The sequence below is a fragment of the Pezoporus occidentalis genome, unplaced genomic scaffold (assembly GCF_034315485.1).
Source record: "Pezoporus occidentalis ecotype Australia unplaced genomic scaffold, CSIRO_AGI_Poc_V1 ctg185, whole genome shotgun sequence".
In the NCBI taxonomy this organism is placed as follows: Eukaryota; Metazoa; Chordata; class Aves; order Psittaciformes; family Psittacidae; genus Pezoporus; species Pezoporus occidentalis.
The window spans coordinates 626,409-649,222 of record NW_026913693.1 but is presented as its reverse complement, the minus strand read 5'-3'; the positions used below and the strand labels follow the sequence as shown (position 1 = coordinate 649,222).

At 35.7% G+C, this 22,814-nt stretch overlaps 1 long non-coding RNA gene across 1 annotated transcript; it reads right to left on the bottom strand.

Moving 5' to 3' along the window:
• Window positions 1-458: 458 nt before the first annotated feature.
• Window positions 459-9,176, bottom strand: LOC134162254 (uncharacterized). The gene is made up of 3 exons (XR_009964269.1): window positions 8,853-9,176; window positions 4,600-4,689; window positions 459-561 (listed from the first exon to the last, which is right to left on the bottom strand). It is a non-coding gene; the product is annotated as an uncharacterized LOC134162254 (long non-coding RNA).
• Between the last annotated feature and the right edge of the window lie 13,638 nt (window positions 9,177-22,814).

Here is a 22,814-nt window from a genome sequence, read left to right as displayed (position 1 = left end):
CAGTTGCATCGTGGTTTGTTCAGCTGCAGAGCTTTAAGATCACCTTGATCAGACAAAAAAAAAAATCACAAAAACTATGTAGGCACTAGAGTTCTGATCTAGAACTGCTGAGGGTGATCACAATTTTTAAACGTCCCATGAAGATTTGTTACAAAGATTTCATTTGGCTGTTAGTTTTCTACAGGTAAAGTTTTTAATATGATCCATGCAACACCCCTTCTTCAGTCCCATTGCAGTAGAGTTCAAAAAAAAAAGTGACTTTTATATTTATTAATGGTGCAAATAATCTGGGGAATTAATCTGTATTTAGAATACACTAAATGGCAAATACAAAATCTGCTTGATTCTGCTAGGAAACGCCTTTTCAATTTGGAAATCAAATGATAATCACTAACAAAAAAGTCATCTCTTGTTTTATGGTAACTGTGAAAGAAAACATACTAGATGGAAGTATAGTACATTTTTGATTTTTTGCTGCTTGGAATGTATTTGAAATAGATTATCCTTTTTGTCAGTTTTGAACTCATGTAGGCTTCAATCAAGAGGATTGTATCATAGAGTCTGAAATGTACAAAGAAAATGTACAGTAGTTTGTTATAAAGTTTCTATTGTGCCTAGGAATAAACATAATTTTATTGCTGTTTGAGCAAGACTCTGAGAAAGTGTGTAACAGCAGCAAAAACACATCCACATCATTAAAAGGCAAGTTTTTATTCAGTGAGAGGTACAAACGTGAGAATTGCAGGGTCACTCTCTTCGAGACAACAAGCATAAACATAAGCTGCTTTTAGCCTTCATGTAGGAAAATGTAAAGCACTTTTAGAATGAAATCAATAAGGAACGTATCTGTAATAAGTATATGAAAATCTGATATTCAGTCTAGGTAAATTGAGGACACTAGTTTGCATCTATTAATATCAGTTCAAGTTGAGACCTGAGACACAGAAAAAAGTTTATTTGATACGCCAAGTGAAATATTGGACAGAGCAATCATGTCTTACATGAAGTTCACTGAAATGGTGAAGGAAGTTCATCTTTAAGTTAGAGTTTACTAGTGGTGTCTTTTTTTAATTTTCAATAAAAAACAGAGTCTATTTTTTTTCAGGATGAGAGAAGCATTATTTCCTCTCTACCTCAGGTTGGAATGATCCACTTCAAACTGATGAGAAAAAAATAGAATTGTTTTCATGATTTATAACAGGTAACTGAAAATATCTCAAAATACGTTAATGATTTTGCTTCTTGTTATCAGTGCAGAAGAAAAGCTATTTAGGAGGAAGGAAACAAATAAAACAGTTACACACTGAATTACATTTTGTGACTCCATGTTAACTGGAGTTATATACTTGTGACACCAATCAGACAAAAAAACCCCACTGTATTATTCCATAATGGCATTTTTGTTAACACTTAACTTGTTTCTGTAGCATGAATTCATTTTGATCCCTTATTCACTATGAGACAGAATGAAAATATATGTTAATGAACAAAAATTTATGCAGCTTTTTAATAATCAAAACATATAAAATAATATTTGAATATGTGACTTTTTTTGGACATATTGGAGGTTAATACTGCATCTTACTCTACAGAGCAAATATTTTGGAGTTCAGTCACTGCTCTTTGGAAGTCTTTCATAAAGGGTTTGGAGCTAACTGAAATTCTTGGAAATTCTCTTTAGAAAGCTGATACTTTTGCCAAGAAGTAGAAGATTTGCATGACATTCAAATGGTATTTCCACAAAGCAGTATCCAACGCCTACCAAATCTTCACAAAGCTATATATTGTCAGAGAGTGCAAAAAAACAAAACATTGGAGGGCTTAGCAGCTATTCATCTTTTTTTAAACATGTAATCATCAAGGCTAGTACTTTAAGCAACACAATATTTATTTATCACTGATTAAATCTTCAGACACCATAAAAGTACGGTGCTAGCAAATCTTTTTAAAATAATGCATTATTTTTGTGTAAATAAGGGAATAAGTATTTGAAATACAAACAGATTTACTCTGACAATCCTCATCCGTTTGCAATATGAAAATGATGAGCACAGAGGACTCTGTATTTGAAGAGTGTAATTGCAGTCAGAGCTGACTGCATGGCTCTCATTGGTATTCCTGTCTACATCTACATCTTTGATGCACCTTTTGTGTATCGTATACATGCAGGCTGACTTCTGTAGGCTGCCTATTCCTCCCTGAATGTCTTCCAGGCATCTTTAATCTTTGACCTCAGAGACAGACAGTTGATCAAGACAGGATCTTGGCTGAACTTTTATTTTATGAAACAGAGTAAAATATGTCATGGTGCAGCACAGGCCAGTCACTCCCTGGGGCCAGGAGCAGCGGGGGCTCCACAGGGATGTCAGGGCAGGTGCTGGCAGCCAGGACTCATCCCACTGCCACTGCCAGCTCCAGGGCAGCTGGAGGGGCAGCTGGGGGCAGTCTCAACCCTCTGCGTAAGGCATCTCCCTAGGGATGGGGACAAACTGAGGCAAAGCGAGATGTCAGCCCTGGGGCTGTGCCTGGCTCACTGATAGATAATACACTATCGTACCATCAGAGACATGTAGCAAGAATCTTTAGACAGGAAACAAGCAGAGCCATGAACTGACAGCCCATCTTGACTACTCTTTTTAAGACTGGTATAGACATAGCCACAGTGCTCACGGGGGCAGCTAAAATCTAGCTGTGCCCTCAATGGCAATAGTTATTCAATGTCTTTCTGTCAAATTACATTGGTTTGAGGGGTGTGAATGATTATGTGGGCAAAGAGGGGGAATGGTGAACATTTTAAAGCTGTGTATAAAAGAATTGGAAAAAATATACCTCCAAAACTGCTGAACTGAAAGTTCTAGGCTAAAAACAGAATGTCATATTGTGAGGTCTTCCCCCCTAACTCTATGAAATCAAAATGCTAGTGTGCAGACAGTTACTATGAGTGTTGCTCAGAATCAATTTAAAAGATACAAATGGACACTGTCAGAGATTTGGGCTTAAAACAGCTTCTATGGAATTAAAATACTTTGTAAACTGCTAATTAAGTGCAATGAGCAGCAGAATGATTAAATACATATTTTTTCCAGAATACTTTTGGTTCTCTTTGAGAGCTTGAGCATCAGTTTTGGCTAATGTTAATCTAAACTAGAATAAAGGGTATTATTTTTTAATACAAAATTATGAAGATTTTCTGATAGTGTTTTCATGCCTACTGACACAAATCACAGTTTGGGGATTCTCAGGGCAGGGGCCTTGTGCTTAGTTCTGTTCTCTAAAAAAAAGAAACTAAAACCATAAGAGTGACTGGGGTCTCAAGGCAAGGAATATAGAGATTAATTATAAGTGGGTAAGCTTAAGCTGTATTTCACAAATATGAAATAACAAAAAAACAAAAAAAAAACAGTTTTACATTGGAGGAGAGTTTCTGCTTCTTTTTCTCAAAGAATAAATGAAGCATATATACTAATCAAAATCAATAGATGAGATCATCATACATAAATAAGTTTTTAGCTGAAGGCAAAACTTACACTAATAAAACTGCCTGACAGAAATTAAACTGCTTATTTTCCTCACATCATCATTATAATCTTTAGTCATATTGCTATTCATAGCTTGCTCCCTATGGCTTAGAGCTTTTACACTGGATTTAAGAGTGTTAAGCAGGCTTAGTTGTAATTATCATTCTATTCAGAAGAAGATCTGTATTAAAAATAAAAAAAAAACACGTCATGAAATGCTTGTAAAACAGCATTTACAGATTTCTTTTCCATAAAATCTGGAGACGTTTCTCTGCTGCTTAATTCTCTTTTTTTTCCCAGAACCCTTCTCACAAACAAATCAGAATTTACTTTGAGATCTGATTGTTAAGAACTTTCCAGATTTAGTATCAAAATATGCCAAAGTCTCACCCTTTCCTGTCCCAAAAGAGCAAAGGAATCATTAAATGTGATGATAGAGTTTGAATTATAGCTGCTTTGATACCATCTGTGATCCTTTATTCTTCAACCAAGACCCATCAGTTTTCAGTCTGTTTAGTCTAATTATGTATCATTTTAACCTTACCATGATATAAAATATAAATGTATCATTCAAATATATTCATAAACAGTTGCCCAGTTGTGAAACCCTTTTTCAAATAAGGCATTACAAAGGGCTTTAACCTTCCACAACATTTATATTTAATGACATAAATGAAAGAGGATGACATTAAACTTCAAAGCAGCAAAGATGATACATTTCCAATCGTGCTGTCACAGTGAGATCAGCATACCAGTACCCAAAAAAATGCTTTTTCATTTACTGAACTTCAAGCGTGGCCTCATCTCAAATGATATCTATTGGCACTTCAAATACACCAAAGGCCATTAAAGTGCCATGAAAAATATATATGATATTTTGGTACAGTTGTCTTTTAATACCAGAGAATTAAATTGTTGTTCAGTCTTTGTCTCAGAATGCCTATCCAAATTGAAAAGACTAGGATATTAATATGGTTAGTCATCTGATATGACACTGTAGTAAAAAGAATGTGTATACAACAGAATGCTAAATGTCATTTAATTATTCAGGTCAAGGCTGTAAATAAAAAATGCCTTCTACCTTGCCAGTAGTTGATGCTGTAGGTTGGTCAAAACTTTGCTTCACCTGATTTCACCAAAATTTTGAATTTGCTTCATTTCACATACGTATCTCAAAGTATGTTGTCTAAGGCTAAAACAGGTTGTGTGAGATTGCATGGCAATCTCATAGTCTGTGCAAATATGTACTTTCAGATGCCAGTTCAAGTTCTCTGAAGACAGTGGTGTAGATTAATTAAATTGCCCCAAAGCTGCTTTCATCTGCCCATTGATAACAAAGCCAAAAGTATATAACTTAAACCTAGATGTCCAATTTATAGATGTCTGATGAGATGAAAGCCAGCTTCAAAGACAGCAAGAAACATGACAGCAATCCTAAATAATGTCATGATTGTGATCTATTTTTGAAAAAAAAAGAAAAAGCGTGTCATGCACATTTTTCAGTATGCTTCATTTTGCATTTTTAACATTTTTTTAGGGCTGAACTTCAACCTGTCTCTTTCTTGTCCATAAACTGATCTCTCTACAGATTTTAATTACCTCTGTGGTCCTCAAGTGGCCATAATTGATAAAATAATCACTCTGAATCATGTATTACTATCTTAAGTATTAAATGCGAACACAGTGGAAGGGGTTGATAGTCTAAATTGGTCAGAATATCAACAGGATTGGGCACAGGATCCTATTTAACACTAAAAACTGTTTCATACAAAAGGACATATATTTTTAACCTAATGACTTTATAAAGCTTTGCTTTTCCCAAAATATATAAAATATACATATAAAATACAATATGGTGAAATGACAAATGTTTCTGAAACACAGAAATTCCGTATTGGGCCGTATGAGTAGAGTGTATTTAATTCAGCACTGCAGTAATCTCTACTTAGTTTTGGCTTTCCGTGTCAGTAAAGTTGGGATTAATATAATAGACTACAGAAGAAAGATCAGAAGTCTGGAGAACATGAACAATGAGGAAGAAAGAAAGCTTTGCATTTTTTCAGTTTAAAGTGAAGTCAGAAGGGGGAGGATGCCCCGCAAAATGGGGTGGGTAAAAGGGAAGTAATAGCCCTCAAATACACATTAGAAGCATTTCAAAGTTTATTTTCAGACCCTTATGTTCTTGGCAGTTTGAACAGTTTAAGCTAATATATGGAAGAATAAATCATACAGGAGGAAAATATTTTATTTACTGGCAAGACTGATATTAGGTATGAGGTCTCGTGAGACCTCACTTGGAGTACTGTGTACAATTCTGGTGTCCTCAACATAAAAAGGACATGCAATTGTTGCAACAAGTCCAGAGGAGGGCCACGAGGATGATCAGGGGACTGGAGCACCTCCCGTATGAAGACAGGCTGAGAAAGTTGGGGCTGTTGGGCTGTTGGCTGTTGCGTGGAGACCTCATAGCAGCCTTCCAGTATCTGAAGGGGGCCTATAGGGATGCTGGGGAGGGACTCTTCATTAGGGACTGTAGTGATAGGACAAGGGGTAACGGGTTCAAACTTAAGCAGGAGAAGTTTAGATTGGATATAAGGAAGAAGTTCTTTACTGCAAGGGTGGTGAGGCACTGGAATGGGTTGCCCACGGGAGTTGTGAATGCTCCATTTTTGGTTGTGTTCAAGGCCAGTTTGGACAGAGCCTTGGGTGACATGGTTTAGTGTGAGGTGTGCTTGCCCATGGCAGGGGGGTTGGAATTGGATGATCTTAAGGTCCTTTCCAACCCTAACTATTCTATGATTCTATGATTCTATAGATTGCCTTTGGAGATTATGGGAACCTCAGAAAATGGGCATCTTAAACAAAAGTCTAATCAAAGGTCCATTAAGAATGAAACACATAAAGTATATGATCCTTAGGCCTAAAGATGGGCTAGATAATATACTAAAGGTCTTTCCTCATCCTATGACTCCATTATTCTCTACATAATTTAAGTATTATGAAATCATAGAACCATAGAATGTTTTGTGTGGGAAGGGACCTTAAAGATCACCTAGTTCCAATCACCCTGCCATGGGCAGGGACGTCCTCAACTAGAACAGGTTGCTCAAAGCTGCAGCCAACCTGGCATTGAACACTTTCAGGGAGGTGGTACCCTCACAGGAAAGAACTTCTTCCTAATAGTTCATCTAAATCTCCCTTCTTTCAGTTTAAAGCCATACTCCCTTTTCTACCAATACATGCCCTTGCAAAAATTCCCTCTCCAGATTTCTCATAGAGCCACTTTAAGTGCTGTGAGGCTTCTATAAGGTGTCTCTGGACCCTTGTCTCCTCCAGCCTGAGCAACCCCAGCTCTCTAAGCCTGTCTTCATAGGAGAGTTGCTCCATCACTCTGATCAACTTTGTGGCCTCCTCTGGACTCATTTCAACAGGTCCATGGCCTTCTTATGTTGGGGACCCCAGAGCTGAATGCAGTACTCCAGGTGGGGTGTCATGTGAGCAGAATAGAGGGGGGAGAATCACCTCCCTCGGCCTGCTGGTCACACGTCTGTTGATGCAGTCCAGGACATGGTTGGCTTTCTGGGCTGCGAGCTCACACTGCCAGCTCATGTTGAGCTTCTCATGAACCAACACACTCAAGTGCTTCTCCTCAAGGCTGCTCTCAATCCATTCTCTACCCAGCCTCTATTTATTCTTGGCATTGCCCCAGCCCAGTTGCAGGACCTTGGTCTTGGCCTTGTTGAACTTCATGAGGTTCACACTGGCCCACCTTTTAAGGCCCCTCTGGATGGCATCCATTCCCTCCAGTGTGTCGGCCATACCACACAGCTTTCTGTTGTTGGCAAACTTGCTGAGGGCGCACTCAATCCCATGTTGCTGGCAAAGATGTTAAGCAGTGCTGGTCCCAGAGCTGAATCGTGAGACTCGTCACTGGTCTCCACTTGGACATTGAGCCGTTGACCACAACTCTTTGAGTGAGAACATCCAGGCAATTGCTTATCCACCAAATGCTCCATCTATCAGATCCATGCCTCACCAGTTTAGACAGAGACGTCATGTGGGACAGTGTCAAATGCTTTGCATTATAACTTTATATAGGCAAGTCATGTTTATGTTTAAATATATAGCATAAACTACTAAGCATATTCTAACTCCTTTCCAGGTTTTACAGGTCAGTTAAAATTATCTCTAGCAAAAAAGCTGTAACAAACCTTTCTCTGAGAAAATTGTTTCATCATTATGGACTGCATTTGGCATTTTAGCAAGTATAAAACAAAGAAGAAAAAGGTGCAAAGAAAACATATGGATTTGCTCATAGAGTAAGGTGCTGCCTAGTGTAAGAATTGTAGAACCAGGTTTCTTTCTGAAAGCTTTTCCACTTTAGAGACCTTTAGTTTGCAGCTCAAGGAGCTATTCATAGGAATCTTTTTTTCAGATTTGGTCTTACATGGTTGACAATGCAATTTTGAGGAAGAGTCTGCACAGCAAACATTTGTTTTGAAATTCTGAAGGTTTTGGGGGAAAAAAAAACAAATATAAGGATGTCTAAGAATTAAGAAGTAATATTAAAAAGAAGATGAGAATTTTTGCATTTAATTTCAAATATAGAAACAATGTATGCATCTTGACATAATCCTAAGGAAATCTCTAATGGACATATAACTGCATGGAAGTCAATAAGGGCATATTTTCTTCCCAGAGAAATATAAGTAATGTGGTATGTCTAAAGGATAACACTGGTCAGCTGGCAGCCAAATTGTTTCTGATTAAGAAATCTGATGAAGCAGTTGCCTTTTCTTATGCCACTATTTATAATGCAGTATAACTTATATGCAATCTGTTCCTGGACTTTTGTCAGGAGATTGTTTTTTTAGCTTTGTTTCTTTCAACTTTTTCTTCTGCAACTTTGAGGGAGCACAAACATTGTTTCATCTAATCTGAGCAGCACCTGACTAGATTTCCTGATGCTAACATTTTCATGAATGCTAACTGTTATCCTGCAAAGAATCAAATTAAAATACAAGTAACACTAGTTTTATAATAGTCATGGACACAGAAAACACTACAGTACAGGTCCTGAGACAGAAGCATTTGGGCATAGAAAACTGTATACAGATAAAAACAAGACTTGATCACATAGAATTATTTTTGTCACAGAAGGAAAACATTCAGTGCATTTCAACACCCTGCCCTGCCAAATGGGTCATCCATCAGATTCTGTTGTGCATACACTATAAAATCAGTCTCCCACTTGTTCACAAAAGAGCTCTCAGACACCACAGTACAATGTAAGGACTGAAACAGAATTGTACATAGAGACAGTCACATAATTACTTGTGCAGTGCAGGCATACACAAACAGCAAAGTGAGTAGCTTTTACTGATGAAAATTTTTCACTCAGGACAGCAGCCATACTCACTGCAACAAGAATGACATCTTTTCTCCAAAGATAACCAAAATGAATGGCTAGAGTTAAGTGTAAAAAGAAGTCAAGGACACTTCTACTGAGTACTATGTTAGCCTTGAATAATGTGTGGTTTAGGAGTTTCCTCTAAGCAGAAGTGGCTTGTCAGTATTTAATAATCCACAGTCACTTGCTATTCTATGAATTTTTCTAATCTCCTCATGAAACATGTAAGCATTTAGCAAGCACAGCACCCAGAGACAATGATTTCTGCAGCTAAGCTGTGCATTATATTAGAAACTACCAATACATTCTATGGTAGCTAAAACTTGCACTAAATCACAAAAAGGGTCAGAGTTTAGTATGATTGGAAACCAAATCTTACTGTTGTTTGGCTGTTATTTAAACATGTTTTCTAACGTAAATCTTAAAACTACAGTTATTTCAATAAAATTATAGGCTGTGCTCTGAAAATATGATACTGATAACAGTTTAGAATGCATAATAGGCAAATGTTTCAAACTAAATAGCTGCAACATGGAAAACCAGTCCACTGAAATTGTGTGTATTTTCACTTATATCTTGATAGTATACCCTTTTGCAGCAACTTTATTGTTCTATAATGGGCATTTAGGGTATGGAAATACATAAGACCCTGAAAACACCTAGGGTAAAATGGTTTGTTGCACAGTAAGATTTATAGAAGACATTTTGCAACCATGTGGAATTTAATACATCAATATATTTATTCTTGGTCTGCACTAATTACAATAAAAAGGTGAAAAGAAGACTCCTTTGCTTGTGGCATATCTGACAGGAGAGAATATCAACATCTTGTAGTGCACATAATGTATCCTATATAATAAGTAACTGACCTGCTTACTGTCAAGAATACCTTCATTTGACACTTTTAAAAATTAGATGAAAGTCATTTTGGAAATAAGCTAGCACAGACCTTTACAGAAAAACTGGGATTTCCCATTATAATCCTCTCTCTAATATTCCCTCATACAGAGCTCTTTAAGTCTGTCTTTGATGGAAGTGAATTTCACATACTAACCATTTACTTGGTTTCCTCATATTATTGCTTGAATTTTTTATTCAGGTCACTTTTTAAATCTACAAAGATATTAATGGTGCAAGATGAAGCACTAAAAAGCCTAAAACTTACTTCCTAAAACATAACTTAAATATTCCTGTACAGTGTTTTCAATTTCTCTATTTTTTCTGAAATAACATTATGTAGCAGTTTGTATTTATATTCTTCAGACAGTTAATAGTCTATGTTGATGGTCAAAGAGACATTACAGTAAATATATAATAACCCCTAAAGCTCTTACACTTTACCTCTGAGGTATTTGTAAGTAGTCATATCGTTATAGTCTTTCCTTCAAGCAGTAGCATAGTGTAATCAAATTGTCTTAATCTTCTCTCATATGTCACAGCTTCTAATCCTCCCTGGACTTTTTTTTTTTTTTTTAAGTTTATAAAATAGTCTTTCTATATTGAGCATATTCACAGAAGAGTCAAAGTGCAGGAATAGGAACAAGCTACAGCTTATTAAGACCTACAAATCTATTCATTCTCATTTAAATTCACTGAAGAAAGACAGTAACACTGCTTTTGGAGCAATACACTGGGAAGTCAAGTCTTATCTGCTAGCCACAAGTGCCCATGATTCTTTTCTGCTCTTCCTGTACAGAGAGTTCTCTGTTAGGGCAAAGCTGAAAAATCAGGTAATCATTCTCCCTGCAATCCTCCCATTGATTTTTTTACGTAAGATGTATCTCCTGAAAATGGTTATCCTTGCCCCTGGAAAGCATCAAAAAACACTTGTAAGCATGGTCTGTGTATCTAGATACATTTTTTGTTTTAACTTTTGCCTGTTTGTTGAAGATACTCAAGGGTCCAAAACTTGATTTCTGGCACCATCACATGCCTGTCCAAAAATAATGTTAATAGCAATACAAGCTCTGTCCTTTTCCTTACACAATGACTGTGAGGTTGCATGGAGTGGTTTAGAATTTGGCAGATAACAAAAGAAGTATTTCACTTGAAAAGAACTGAGCCAAGTAAATAATCCTCAGGGAGACTGAGAAAATAGTCTGAAAGTATTTTAGTGAAGAAAAGAAATCCCAAGCAGCTCTCCTCCATAAGGCAACTCCCAGGCAATTGCAAGGTTGTTTAACTTGTGTGATCTGCTGACATCACTGCTCAAAATAATACATCTGCAGGTTAAGGGCTAACCTACATAGTGCTTTGTCACCCTACTAGATATGAAATTTGACAGCACTTGCTAGCATCAGTGCTCAGTAATTTCTGTCACATCCATCAGAAGGATGTAGGACAGTACTAAGTCCTAACAATTTCTGTGTAATTGTGGTCTTCTCTATAAACAAACTATCTTTCAGATGGCTTGACAATGCAATTTAAAATTGTCTATAGATTTTCCAGCACAAAAGAATAGAAAGGCTGACAGGATTTTGTCGACTGCAGTTACTGAAAGTCATATGTCAGCTAAGAAACTGAATTTATTTTGGAAACAGGTATAAAAATTTGAGTATTTTAATATAAACTTTGTATGCAACCCTGTAAAGCAGCTGCTAAGGCAAATTTTGTCTATTAATGATGTTCAACACATGTAAACTTTTTTAATGTACCCATATTATAGAACTTGAGTAATTCCTGGGTTTAGTTGCCTGGGTTTTCTGAGTAGAAGAAGGAAAAGATTACTTAACAATAGGAATAAGGAATGTAACTTATCTTTCTTAAAAATTAACATTCAAGGTAATTTGTGCCATTCTTTAAGAATGGGTTTGGGTATGACTGCCTGGAACTTGTGAAGAAACCATTACAGCTGTAACCAGGCAGAAAATGAGAAGTGAAATGAAAGTTCTATTCTGAACAAACAAGTTTCCATTTTTTCATGGCTAGTTCATAAACTGGCAGCACTATTACAACTTTACTCCTAAAAGTCACTAGAAAGTGACACAACTTTTCTTACGCTATTCTGTTTACCATCTTAATTCTCATTTCAAAAATTAATGCCAGTGTTTCAGAAATAGTGTCCCTCTTGTATTATCTGTTTTGACCACATTCTTTTAACCATAGAATAACACAGTCTTTGTTTCCATCAGTAATATTAATTCATTAAAATATATTTTCAACTCTATTATTCACCATTTTTAACATCTTAACGTCAACAATGTATTAAGTCAGTATGCAATTCTACGGTTTTCCTAATGCTTTTGTTTGGTTCCTATATGTTACCACATTCTTTGCTGCCTTGATGGTCTGTTGGGATATCTTTTTACTTTTCTATACTCTTCTGTACTATACTGTGTACACTTCACTGTCATATTTCAATTCTTCGATTAACCCTGTCTCTGGTTCTTACACATTCTTCTGTTGCATACTCTTAGTGGATTGCTTTACTTTTCTGTCTTCATTGTGATATTGTCAACCCTGATTTTATTTATTTATTCTTTAACATCTCTGCTTATGGGACTTGTGCAATTTATAAAGTCTAATATATTGCAAGTATACACACAATGAAAGTATTGTAAGCACCACATCAAATACAGTGACTGTCTAATATTTACTGCATAATGATTTATGGATTTGGGCTTACAGCCTCTCATCCTACACATTTTCTGCACAGTTACAGAAGCTTTTGCATTTCTAATTGTTTGTCTTCTTAAAGGCCAGATAGAGAGAAGAATATTTAGGAAGCATGAGATCCTCTGACCTTCCCGTCTTTCTCAGATTCATCCTGTCTTGCTCCTATTTGCTCTTGTATGGGAGAAAAATAATCTTCAAAAGTGAACTGCTCACTGCACAAAATTTCTTCATACAAATATATGACAGACCTTTACTAGCTTTATTTACTGAGAGAGAGGAAAAAAATAACAACTGTATTAGGGTTGAGATTTTGCTTTTCTTTTTGTCCTGCTAGACACCTATGTCCTATTTCCTGCTGCCTACCTTCTAACTTGGTATATTTATTTCTAGTCATGCAGGACAACCACAAAATTCCCAAGTCCATACCTCTTTCTGTTACTCATAAATTAATCCAAATGTATCTAAACTCACCTTTTTCCACAGCAGAAAATTAGAATTGTTACTACCCCTTCCCCCATACAAAGCTGATTTTTTGCTTGTTTGTTTGTTTTTTGTTAATGCTTCTCCAGCATATAATTGAGTAATTAAACTCTCCTAGGAATCAAAGAATCAACAAGGTTGGAAAAGACCTATAAGATCATGAAGCCCAACCATTACCTCAGGATTGCCAAGACCTCGTCTACATGAGTTTTGAACACTTCCAGAGATGGTGATTCCACCGCTTCCCTGGGCAGCCTGTTCCAATGCCTGATCAGCCTTTCGGCAAAGAAATTTTTTCTACTCTCCAGTCTAAACCTCCGATGGCATAACTTGAGTCCATTACTGTGACTTTTAACCAATTTAAGTATTTTACATTTTACCAGTGGTTTGGGGTTGTGCATTTGGTGAGTTTTTCCTTTTTTTCTATAACTTGAGAGCTTGGGGCTTTTCATTTGTCTTAACCTTCTCCAGAAAGGTTCTATATTCAGTGTTGATGTTCCTTATATAGCTGTATCTGATTATATATGTCATATAAACTTGGTATAGACTGCAGGCTTCCCTTCATATGCATGCAAAATATAGAATACTAATATTCTTGTCAGAAAATGTATTTTTCCTGTAATACCTATAAAATCAAGCTTGCTTCTCATAGAAACATTTCTTATGTTCTTTGTAACTGTGTTATTAGCAGCATTTACAGATATTTGCTCTCAGCTTTGTTTAGAAACCAGGAAGTATTCCCTCGTATTTTAAAATTTAAACCAAAACATATTTTTTTTTTATCAGACAAAGCCATTTTCTAGGGTGACCCTATGTGACACGAAGTGGTTTTGTAGACCAAGAATCACAAACTACATAAGTGGGAATTAAGCACTAATTATTTTTAGTGGCTTGTAGTTAGAAACCAACCTTTCATACAAGTTCCTAAAATCTTGGGTGAGATCAATAGGAAAATTGCATGGGGTGGATGTTCACTTCATGCTTTGCTCCAATTATGGAAGCAGCTACAGTTCATTGGTATTTAATGAATTTAGTTTTGGTACTGTTACATCTCAGAAATGCCACTCTTCTACACTCTTTTCTACTCTAAGTAGATGCTACTTTGTCACCATCATCTAAGGCTTTTGTTGATGAGATAAAAATGGGTAAAACCAGACAAGTTAATCTGTCACAGTAATAAAGCTGAGAAACTCATTATAGCACACACACAAGTAAGTTGTCCTATCCTGTAGCACCTGTTGTAAATGACTGAATTAAGTCAAACTTTTTCACACTTTGAAACTCCTGCCATTCAAAGAACCAGTATGTTTATACATGGCTACCATTACATGATTCTCCTCTTTCATGACTTGAACTTCATGTCCATTCACTTTTTCTTTTAATAGAAAAAATTTCACTTCTATTTATTAATAGAATATACAGCTATTTGGTTCTCTTTGAGTGAAAATCTGAATGGGAACAGTTTTTGTAAACTTCATTATATTTTCTAGTGCCTTTTTTTTTAATGCAAAAAAAAAGGAATTAAGACTAATTTTTTTTTATGTGAAATATTGCCAGTACAAATATGGCCAAATGGACTTAATTGCAGTTCAATGCTTCCTTTCCTTAGGGATGTCCTTCATTCTGGACAAAATCTGACCACATGAACCTTTTGGGCTAAGTTGATTGAATTGGTATGTTTCTAAAATATTTATTTCAAATAACAGTACATTTACTAGAGAAAATGACAAAGGTTTAAGACTAACAAGGTTACAGATTCAGTTTATGACTAAATTGTCGTGGTCAGCTGTGACTGTGAAGGTTATCTGGGTTTAGATTTTTCATTTGGACAAAAGTTGTTTTGCATATAGAAGCAGGTACATATAAATATTTGGTAGATATGTCGTCTTCCTTATTTATGTGTAAGTTTAAAAAAAGGTAGTACAAAAGTGGATGGGAAAACAGAAGACATTTAAAAGAGCTGAATAAATATTATGAATTACTGAAAACAAGTGTTTAAAAAGTGTATTTAAACAAAATTTGCTTTCTCTTCAGTAATATTTGTTCCTCTTCTGTAAAAATGGCCAAACAAGATAATTGGCAAGAATGCTCTGGATATAAGTGTTTATGGTTAAGGCAACATTTTAATTCAACCAAATGAGAAGCACGAGCAATATGCCTGTGGTCTTGTCAGCTAGGAAGAAGCATGTCCTCTCCTCAGGCTGGAAGGTAAAACATGATGTGTGTTTCATACAGCTCACTTCAGACATATGCACAGGTGAAGTGAACTAAATATCTTTTGTCATTGCCAGTACAGGAGGAATTATATGGTGATGCTCTTCAGATTCTTATTCTTCCTGGTTCTTGTAGAAAGCCTGTATGCCCACCCTTATTGAAGATGCTTCCTAAGATCATTTCCTTCTAACACTGTTATTGAGATTGAAGGATGGAGACAAAGGAAACCCTACTTACTTAAAAAGCTAAAAAAAAAAAAAAAAAACCAAACAAAAAACCCAACCAAACCAAAACACAAAAAAAAACAAAATTCTTTTAAATATCATTTTAAAGATTATGATTGAGGATGTTCTATTTTAAGGGACTATTGAATTTTACAACCTTGTCTTTGGCTGACAATTTCTGTTGTCTTTTCCAGGCTATGTAATTTTAGTTAATTCTAATTTTAAATAAACTTAGATATACAAAAGCTTGTACAAGCCTTTTCTTGGTTCTCAGTAAGCTCAGAGTCAACACCATTTCTATGATGAGCTAAAATAGATAAGAAAGCACATAGTGAGACAATAAAAGTCCTCCTGTTCAGACAACATGCAGGTAGTTAATTCAGGACTCTGGATAAGCTTTGAAAATTGTGGTTTAGGGAAATAATAGCCCTGAAAGACCACATTCTGATACGGTATATTATCCAAAATTAATCCAGATTGCAGAACTTTAAGACATGCAAAAAGGCATAGCTCTGGGGGAACATCAGAAAGCTAGACAAGCAAAAAAGAAAACTCAGTTTAATCATTCAGATGAAAAAATTGACTTTCTTAGTCATTAGAAAAACATTAAGCCACATTTGTCTGTGGATATCTTAACCTTAAATGCAGGATGGAAACTATTTTTAAAATATTTGTAGTCAGAGTTCTGGATTAAGGAATGTAACTTAACTATTTTTCATCTAAGACTTAAAGCTGTTGAATCTTCATGTGTATTCTCTTGCTACTTTCATAAACTGCCTTTCAAATAATTTACAGCAGGTACATACTTCTACAGAAGTTTTCAATAATTTGCCTTTGGGACAAACTGTTACATTAACTTGGCTGTGTTTTTAGTGAGAATATCCACACATTTAAAGCCAAAATATCATGAGGAGAAATATCAGTCTCAGATTTAGTGTGTATAGCAATATACACACTTTCCCTCAGCATCCAGGAAAGGACTGGAAGATCTACCCAGATATATATTTATTTGCACCCTTCATAAGTTAAGACATATACAAAAAGAATATGTAATTCACACTTACAATATGTAAGAAGGATTTTTGCTTGTTTTGGGTTTTGGGGGTTTGCTTTGGTGTTTTGTTTTGTTTTTTCCTATAATTAAAATGCAGGCTGAATAAAATTGATAGTTGATCTAAAGCTATGTACTGTAGAAAATCAAAACCAAATCACTGAATATGGTGTCAATGCATAGCATGACTTATTTTTATGACTCAGTGAGAATATAACTGCTATAACTCATTTGATTACAAAATTTGTTTAGAAAGAGTATTTTAGGTGTCTATCAATATTTATATAAATATATATTCTTCTCCACATATATACATGTATATATATATAATTTGCATTTATAGGAAGTAATCAAACTCTTTAAACAAGTGAGCATCTCATTAGTTCAGTTTTTAGAACAAAAATTGTAGCTCTTGAAAAGAAATGTCATGTAGTACAATACAGAAAGCATATTTAAATGCATTACTTCCATACATAAAAATGAACATAAAGAGATAAGAACACACATCCTCGATCAGAATCAGACAAATTTATAGAGCCCAGACTATGTCTTTGACAGTGGCCATTATCAGAAGTATAGGGCAAATATAAGTTGACACACCCAAAGTACCCAATTCCTGACAAATTACAGTTTCAGTAAAAATCACATTTATCTTTCCCTTATTAAGTTTAATAACCCTTGAGAACTTGAGCATCATAAATTGGCTTAATCACTTTTAAAACTTCAATTGCAATTTTGATATTTACAGCATTCCAAAGAGTTTCATTATACAAATGTTTATAATGTAAAAAGACAATTTCTTTTCTGTATTTTAAACCAAAGTGTTTACTTGCTGACCTAACCAGTTAATCTTTGCATGGGTTACCAACTGTGGACACAGAAAAGAAACTGGGGACTGATGCAGGCACATGAGTATATTTTGTTTGATAGGTAAGATCAGGTAAAATGTCAGGGAATTAAAGTCAGCTGGGGGTTATACGTGTCAATGTCTTCACAAATGAATGCAAGGAACTCTTCCTGTCTCTTTTTTCAGTTCATAAAATGAGATAATGATTGTTTTCCACATCACCTGGAAATAAGATATGAATTAGTCATTACCTTTATAGCAAGAAAATAATTAATAGCTTAGTTATAAGTAAAAAAAAAAAATCATAACAAGATCTGCAAGAAGTAGAAAAGACGGACTAGCAATGTTTTTACTGAGGTCCACAGGAAGGCAGTAAGCAAACAGCTAAGAGGCATTTCTTTGGCATGCACATGTCAGAGCACAGAGATTGCCTCAGTCACCTCATAGTGTCCCTTTCAACTCCATATACTTGTTCCTTAATGCAGCTTAATAAGATGAAGTTGTTCTTTTTCACGCTTTTAAAAAATCATCAGTAAAGGAGTGTTGATACTGCATTTTGATATTCCAGTAACCCAGTGAGGTGCCTACAGAAATGCAAAAAGAATTTTGTATTAAATTAATAGTGGTTACCTGTAACATTTTTTACAAGTGCATAACTAGAACCCTGATGTGTGCTCGCTCAGCATGGAAAATATACTACTGATCTCAAATATCTCAGCACAAGACTGGAATTAATATTTAGTACAAAATGAAATGGGGGCAAATTTAAGAGAAAATGCAGTTTCCAAGTTGTTGTTGCATTACTTTAAAATTGGAGTGTCCTTGCATGTCCACCCTGAATCATATCTTTGAAGATGAAGATTAATCAGAAAGTGTTGCTCTGTCAGATTGCACAAGGTAAACCTGGTATATGGGTATCATGGAGATGCATAAGTAAAACAAGTGTTTTTTTTCATGTTTTATTCCACTCTATTAATACTTCTGATGGACTCTAAATGTGCATTTGTTTCAGAAAAAAATCTGGGCAGTGATAAACCCCTGATCACCGATAGGCAATGATCACAATCATATTTTCTCTATTAGACAGGATGATCTTTTCTGTCTGCTTTAGATAACACTCTGCATTTTCTAATAGTTAGTCAAAGGCCATAAAGCCTTATTGCAAATGCCTCACTGTATTCTTTATCCACTCCATAAGTGTTTACATTGTGCTGTTGCAATGAATGATCCTCCTACTTAAACTGTATAAAGGGTGACTTTCCTAATTCAGGAAAGTAGCTTTATGTATGCTTTGCCTTAAATACACTTCCAGGCTCTTTTTTGCTGTACACTAACTTTTTTTTTGGCAGTGTGACTGCATAGTCCACAGATATGCATATGCATTTGGGCTTCCAGATATTTCTCTGTTTTTTTTTTTAAGAAACTGTCCCTTGCCAGTTTCTGAATTAAGAGAAGGAAAGCTTTACTCAATATATTTTACAATTATACATCTGCAAGTATTAATATGTAAAAAAGCAGCAGTCCACTACAAACCATTTTATCTTGATTGATAATTCACATTTTGCATTTCAAGAAATTTAACATTAAAGCAGTTGCTAGTGTTAAAGCTACTCCTTTTATAACATTCTGGTAACTTTATTTTTTAACTTTTTTTTTTCTTTTTTAGGAAAGCTTTAGAGATAAAAGCAATTAGTTAATATTAGATGAGAAATATTCCAATTACCACCTTCACCAAGCTGAGGTAAAAGTCAGCAAGAAACTTCTGGATGCATTATTTCTGTAGGCATCCAAAGGAGAGAAAATGACAAAGACTATCAATCATAGGAAATTTATACATATAATATTTTGAGTAATTTGGATACTTTAAGCATTAAGGCCACCCAATTCATTATTATGGCCCCTGAGATTGGCAGTTTTACATACTCACCTAAAAGTGTTTTACAGATGCAATCCTCAGCATTATGATCAGAATCCTACATTATGTTTGTCAGAGCAAAATTTGTAACTGCTGTTAATATGCTTGAAATGCTATTAAATTTGCAAGCAATATGTACAGTTTAGTTGCATAACTGATCAATTGTCTCTAACCTATGGTCATACATGTCAAAAAAATAAGCATTTTGAAAACTGAATGGCAATTGTTAACATCATATTTGTAACAAAAACATTTTCCATATGAAAGAGAAGTATGGTAAAATCACATTAATCTATAAGCAATTTACTAGAAGTACATGTTTTACAAACCTGATTGCAGGGTGGATAACTGGCTATTTAAGAAACAGAGGTATTTTGCAACAGACAAACATTACAAGTGTATTGAGGGGACGGGAACTCACTTTTCTGTATGATAAAGAAATTTAAAGTAAACTTATCCACCTATTTCTGGAATTATAGATTGAGATATAAATATATACTGTTGAGATCAGTTCACAGATGAAGCCTAAGTACTGCTAATAGAAAGCTCACACAGCTTCCATCCTAACTTTGGTACTGAACTGTTATTGATACCCCAAATGACACACAAGACCGGATGAAAACTGGTACTTTTTTCCTTCTGCCTCCACAGCTGTTGAGTTTTAAAATGGATTTCAGGTACATGGAGGTTTTAAAGTCCCTTGAGTCATAAAGCTCAGAAAAGGAAGAAATTGAGTTTTATTTTAAGCCACAAGGAAAAGATTTTAAAACAGAAAAAAAAAAAAAAGAAAGAAAAGAAAGAAAACAAGTATAAATTGTCAGCTTGTTGCCTGAAGATTTAAGCATATGTGCTTGCGTCCCAGCCTTGTGAACTATAGCTGCACTCACAAACCCCTGATCAAAACCACCTCACATGTCTAATACAATAATAGAATGACTGAATTCAGTGAACATGAAAATTTTTTCTCCTTTTTTTTTTTTTCCTGTACTGGAAAATTTTTTACTTCCCACCATGAAGGACAGGACTATCCTATATAAAACCAGAATTCCTCATGTCACCTCACATCAGCAGTTTTTTAGCTCCAGTTGTTCTTTACAGACCATAATCACTTTATGCCTCCAACTAGTGAGACACTAGGGATTGCTTTGGTCCCAATGGCTTAGTGTTTTATCTTGTATGGACCTGCAATTTGGGTGAAACTCCTGCAGTGGAACATGCCTGTTTTCCTTTTAAATCAGCTTTCCAAGTCAGTGCCATAGATGAGGTGGTTGTGCTCTTAGATTAATGGAAGGGCTAAAAAACTGAGAAAAGGAACATTCATTAGAGGGCTACAAAAATAAAAACTGGCATTAAGAATGGGTGCAGTAAAAGTGGAGGAAATGCTGGCTTTGACTTATTGGTCATTCTTAGTGAAAAATACCAATTTTTCTCTTTCCAAATCAAGCAATTTCATGAGACAGTTTTCTCTTAATTCTTTTCCTTCTCTCTTCAGCTTCACAGAAGCAATGAGTCCATGAACAACACAGACACAAAGACCATACCAGAAAAAAACAGACCAAGCATCATATATCCTCTGATGTAAGTACATGGCATTCTACCTCCTTTGAAGAGTCGTGGGAAGCATCTAGCACAGTGGTGGTACAATTGTTTCCTACTCACACTGTGTAGAAACACCACCAGTTGACAACACTGTGTAACAATTTGTGCCAGAAATTAATTCAAACTATAACTAGCTGAACTATAACCGTAAACCAAAACTGAGTGATCAGTAGAAAGAGTCTCTGCCTGTATATTGAATGCACAACCTTAATAAAAGCACCCACCAAATTTATGAAACCCTGCATCAAAGAACAGCAGAGGAAAATTAGTTGTTAATGATCATTTTTCAGTCTTAGTTAAGGCATGGTTTTTTTGGGGTATCCCATTGTCCAATCTGTCTGGTAGTCTGACTTGCTTCGGCACAAAAAATAAATTAGTATTTCTTTTCTTTATGCTAATGTCACACACATCCTTCTTAATGACAAATGCAACAAGATTTTAATAGTGTATGAATTGAAAGAAAAGAGACAGAGGATGTTAAACTCAGACACAGCCTGATAATGTAACTAAACCCTGTAATTAAGGACCGAATTTAAGGTCAACAAAGAAATCAATTTCTCCTGTATTGACTTTGTACAAGCTTCACTCTCTCATCTACTGTGAATAAAATTATCCCATATAAATAATACCACCCAGGTATGCAAGGTTTGTAAGCAAAAGTTAAGGCTGTAAAAAAATGTGACTATGACATCAAAGTAATGTTTTATTACAGAAAAACAAAATATTGTAAATACAGGTTAGTGGAATGAAACTTAAATGCCTCTAATGCTAAGTTTTCAGAGAATTCCTTGGTATCCATTTTGGCCTGGGTCAATTGCTTCCTTAAAAGATTTCCAGGCATGGTTCAGATGTTAGTAGAAACATGCTGGATGCAGGCTAAGATAATTTCATAGTACATATGAGTACTCATAGTACATATGGATATACTCAAATTCTGCCATCTGGACCCAGAACTGGTGGAAAATTCTGCCAGTGGTCAGTTTCATATAAATATAGCTATGAATAAATATTATTAGTCACTTTTTCCTGTACTTTCATAACTGAAGGAAGAAAAAAAAATATATGAAGTGGTACAGTCACGCCTTAATTTTAAGGGCAAGTCATAGGTAATGCCTGAAAATGCTGATAATTGAGTTGGTATGAATTGTAGGCAATCACAAATGACCCTTCTTCACAAATACACCTGGTATGTTCTGTGAGATGATAAAAAGAAAACTTCCTTTGAAGAGACTTTAATTTAAATATTACCCCATGACATGCTTGTTTTAACTTTTTGTCATGGTTTAAACCGTAGCCAGACAGCTCGTTCACTCACTCCCAGTGAGTGGTGCCGGGCTGCAAGCAATCGAGCCCCCCCCCCCCCCCCAAGGGGCTCTCCCCTTCCCCGCTCCCAAAGGGATGGAGAGAAGAATTGAAAGAGTGCAACTCCCACTCTTTGAGACAAGAACAGTCCAGCAACCAATGTACAACACAGATCTCCACCGTTACCACCAACGACAACAGTGATGAGAGAAAATAACAAGGGAAGAGAATACAATACCACCGGCCGAGAAACGAGTCTGACCCCGAAGACCCCGTGTCCTTCCAGGTAACTCCCAGTTACCCCCTCAGGCATGACATGCTGTGGTATGGAATACCTCTTTGGCTAGTTTGGGTCAGGTGTCCTGTCTCTGTTTCCTCAGGGCTTCCCCTCCTCCCTGGCAGAGCATGAGCCTCACAAAGTCCTTGGTTAGCGTAAACATTACTTAGCAACAACTGAAAACATCGGTATTATCAGTACTGTTCCCAGGCTGAAGTCAAAACACAGTTCTGCACCAGCTACCAAGAAGGAGAAAAACTGACTGCTACTGCTAAACCCAGGACACTTTTTAATAGGGTCTATTGGGCCATTATTTGTGATGTGACATTGAAAAATGTAAACTGCTTGATTGCTCTCCCCTG